The following is a 4,850-nucleotide window of genomic DNA, read 5'->3' as shown; positions in this document are numbered from 1 at the left end:
GCTGGACATTCGGCAGCATTTCCTTACCAAGAGGGCAGTCTCTGTGTCAGGCAGTATTTAGCAGTGATCTGTTGCATCCCCTAGCTGCTTAGACAAAAACAGTATTTTTCACCAGTCGTGCTTAAGTTTTCAAGAAAATCAACCCAACATATGCTCTAAAAATGTAGCAAAAGTGTAATGATAAACTACAATTACTGACTGATGAGGAATTTCTTTCTTAATTCCACATCTAGATGTCATGGAGAAAATCTAGCACTGCGTGCTTGGTACCTGCCTTGTCTTCTGTGTAGTCACATCCCAGGCTCATCTCCCTTTGACTACAGGTTATATATTCATCATTGTGGATTGTGGTTTTCCCGTGGCTAATGTAAAAACCAACTGGTTGTTTCCACCGAAGTCTTCAGTTAAGAACTGATCCCCCTTGTACTTTGATTTAATCTGGTTTTTATTGCTCAAAATGCTGACTCCTGCCTTGCTTATTCATGGAAGTAGTGTGTAAAGTCAACGCAAGGCCAGCTAATAACCTGTCATTCTCATTTGATCCTGAGCTTTTCACCTCTTTCTGGTTTGTCAGCTCTTTCATCCAACTCACAGTTTTTGAATTGATTTCCAGCTTCTGTAGTTCATCTAATAATTTCCATTGAGCATGAATCAAACACTTAATTAAATTCCAAATAAACCAGGTGTATCCCATGTATTACATTTCTTCTTAGCCAGACTAAGTAAACTTCTCTTGTTTTTCCATACTGTTGTTAACTGTAGGTGATTTGGAGTACTTGGAGGATTTTTTTTCAACCTTTTTTCAACTTTCACTTAAGAAGTTTTCCCAAAAGAGGTAAAGAAATCCCTTGCAGATTTTTTGCTGGATTTGCCATTACAGAGCAAGAATTGCACTAGAAAACAGAGAATACATAAAGTTTTAGAAGCCATCTCAGCCCCAGTGAAGAACTTTTTTTCTTAATAGACTTTTTTTTGTACTGTACAGTTAAAATTTCTAACTTATTAAGAATGTTCTTCTTCTACATCTAGAGATTTAATTTGATTTATGAAATCCTGCTAAAATTTCATGTCTTCCCCCGTTCAGTTAATATTTCAGTTAATATAGTTTGCAGCTCTAGATAATATTTTTTTTAAATAAAGAAAATGTAAAAAACTATGATATTCACCTGTGAAGTCTCTCAGTAAAAATGTCAATGAAAAATGTCACTGAAAAAGTTTGACGGCATGGAATTTAATCATCCAAGACAGCCATTTTGTTTCATTTAATTCATTCCCTTAGGCCTCTAAATTACTTTCAAATTTAACTGTTTCTTCTTATTATGTGGTAGTAACTGCAATGAATAGACCAACGAATCTGTTACCTAACACTGTAGATATGGAGGGCTCACAATTCATTGGAGAGATGTATAAATACCCACTGAATACATTTTTACCTTACATAACATATTCCCAAGTGTTTTCTTCCTTGTTTTGATCTTAAATTAAGGAACTTAAAAGTTTCCAAAATACAATCAACTTTAATCTTTGTATTTCAGGATAATGTTTCCATTTTTCCATTTCTGATGTCCTGATTTTCTTGTCTGAATGCCTGAGAACATAATTGTACGCATATTGTTGTTTCTGGATGCTGATGATGACCTTCAACAGCTGTGAAAACCATACAAGAACTTCCAGCAGGTAATGTCAGATACAGGTGCCCATATTCAAGTTCACTGTTAAGAAACAAGGTCTATACGCAATTTTTGTTAGTTTTTATCCTTTTGAAGAGTGTAGGAGAATATTCTTTTTCTAATCAAAGCTGCTAATTAAAATTGTGCAAAGAATGCTGTAGTCCAATGTGTTGTGTGTTTGTGTAAATTTGAATCAAAATACTGTAATATTTACACAACAGTAATGAGCTTCTGATAGTATTTACCTAATTGTAAATGGGATATGCAAATGAGGCATGTTCAGCAGATCAGGTGTGACCTAATGAAATGTAAACCATGAAAAATATCTGGAAAATATATTTTTTTTTTTAGTGTTGTAGCAATAAAGATGTTTGGGAGGGTTTTAGTGCTAAGAGAGAAACTTGGTAAGACGATTGTTGTTGCTGTTGAGCTGCTAGCAGAGTAAAGAACCCAGTTTTCAGTGGCAAGAAAGAAAAAGACTTTTATTGTTTTGATTTCATCATATATATAGAGTTTTCAAAGGTCACCCAAATTGGTCAGTCAGAAACCTCCCCCTAGGCCTGACTGGCCAGGCTTGCACCGTCTAGATCTTGAAACACTGTTTTTAATAACATCCAAACTTTATCTTTATTTATAAAACACAAAAAGAATTCTCATGAGAAAGACCTGTGCTAGCCACAGATTGTATTTTCAGTCTTCAAGAACTTCAATGAAAAGCTCAAGGGGAGGCACAGAAGACAGAGTGCATGCCTTTAAGTCACTTGGAAATTATCAGATAAGACTTTGGTTTCCCATTTGTTTCAGATACTTTTTCTTTCTAATAAAACAGTTATAAATAAATAACTTAAGAATTTTAAGTCTCTCCTCTCATCATATAAGATGGAAACAGCACCACCAACTCATATTTCCCAGGGGTTTTTAACATTCCATCAGGTTTGGGGAAGGAAGTACTACTCCATTTTCCCTTTAAAGCATATTTTATTCTGATGTTCAATATTATTTTGTGCACAGTGAGTGGGTTTTGTCATGTTAATATTTCAGGCTTTTGTTTGGGCTGTTCAGGACTAATGCTGCAAATAGATGCCAGCAGAGAAATTGCCTTCAGCATGAAGAACAGTGTTGGCTTAACTATGGATGAACCTCCAAAGACTCTCCAAAAAACAACTTACAGCCATTTGGTTTTAAATTAAAAGAAGCAACAGAATGTATTTAAAATCTGAATGTGAAGTTGACAGTACAATGTTTTGGAGTTGAATAAGCTTCTCTTCAAAGCTGCAACAAGCACAAATGCATGGTTTTTTACTGAATATTTACATTTCACATCAGTTTCCTGTAATACAATAGCTCACGACAGAATGGAGCCCAGTCTCCATTTGACAGACAGAGTGATTTCCATATTCCTAGATGTCAATGACCTTGGAATTCAATAAGAAAAGGCGACAGAAATTCAGTGAAGCTATCAAGTGGGTGAAGGTTTTTTTTATTAAATGCAGAACATTATATTTTAAAAGCAAGAAGGCAGATGGCACTGAAGTCAGCTGTGATGTAACCAGACACAATTTCCATTCCGTGGGGATGCTGTCTCTACTTTCAGCTAAGCTGAATTTGCAAAACAAAGTTACTATTGTGGCAATGAAGCTCTCACGCCGCGATGAGTTTGCACAAAGGCAGGCAGCAAGCCTGCATTTATTTGATGTCATCGGGAGAAGCATAAAAGAACAAGTGAGCACAGAGCAGGTGGCAGCTCCTCCCGCCTGGCTGCCCCAGCAAGGGAAGCAAGCTCAGGCCCTGCTGCATTCATGTGCAGGAGACGTCGGAGCACGGACTTGGAAATGTATTCTGCTGCTTTAGCCACTGTACTTTGCAGCATTCCCATGAGACACATGCTCCCATGTTCAAGCTCCCATCCCAAACCTGATCCCTGTTCCCACAGGTACAGGCCATCCTGCTGGCACTGCTCCAGATGACCACAAGCACAGAGAGGGGAAGCTCAGCGATGATGTTTCCTCAGTTGGCAGCACAGGTCACATTGTAGCAGAGAGCCTGCAAGCAGCACTCCAGTGCACCCTGGGCTCCTGGTGTTCCTGGAGCTGCCTTGCTGCTCCTGCTCTCCTGAGCTACTTGTTGCAGGTGCAGTTGGCCATGGTAGTATTCAGATCCTGCTGGTGGTGGCCAGTACTTCCTACTACCTCTCTAGAACAACAGATGCCAGTACCTGTTGAATAGGAGGGGTTGTCCCAAGAGTTCCTTGAGTGGTACTGCCAAGCCATCAGGAAGCTGGGGCTCCTTGGGATGCAGCTCAGCCTGCAGCTGCATGCAGATGCTGACTACTGCACTCTTCACATCCAAATCTGAATGTCCTCAATATTCCTTCCATGTGATTACCTAAGTCAATGGAAAGGCTCTCTGCCCCTCTGGGCGAGAGGCTGCATTCCCATGATTTGTCAAAAGGCTACAGGAATCTCTGTCTTGACCTGAATCTACAGCTTGACCCGATGGACACAAATAAGTTTAAACTCTGACAGTTCTTACTGAGATGAGGTTTGAATAAGAAGTTCTAAACGGAAAATTACTGCAGAATTACTCTAATGCTATCGAGGCGCTCATAACCAAGGAACCAGGGTGCAGATAGAGGAGAAGCCCAAAAGCCAAAAGATAACCAAACTTGAGTTTGTGAGCATGTGCAAAATCACAGCTCCTCTGTGTCCTACCGGTCCCTCTCACAGATGAAACACATGCCCTGCTCCAGTCTCCACAAGGCATCCAAAAAGGTGGAAAATGCTTTTGAGCAGCCCCTATCTGGTGAAGATCCCAGCTCTACTGCAGGAGAATTTCCCTGTCAAGTTCCCTTGGATCAAGTTGGTATCTTTCACTGAGGGGAAAGCCTGCCCTCCCAGTTCTCAGCCAGGACACCAAGACAAAATCTTTTCTCTGCAGTCAGGATAACCTTGGTAAATGAGATAAACTTTAGATGGAGCTAAACCAAGATGATTCTCTAGCAGCAGTTTGACTTAATCTTGAAGTAATTTTAGTTGGCAGCTCACTTATATAGCCTGACACTAAAACTCTTCTCAACTGTATTTTTAACTGCTTCTGAAGCATGCAAAGCAGCATAATAGCATCTTTCTTAATTTTTCTGGAACAATAGATGAAAAACAGCAAAATATCACATCTCAAAAC

Source organism: Lichenostomus cassidix, chromosome 1 (assembly GCF_008360975.1).
Source record: "Lichenostomus cassidix isolate B80296 chromosome 1, HeHo_3.0, whole genome shotgun sequence".
In the NCBI taxonomy this organism is placed as follows: domain Eukaryota; kingdom Metazoa; phylum Chordata; class Aves; order Passeriformes; family Meliphagidae; genus Lichenostomus; species Lichenostomus cassidix.
This window is presented reverse-complemented; position numbering follows the sequence as displayed.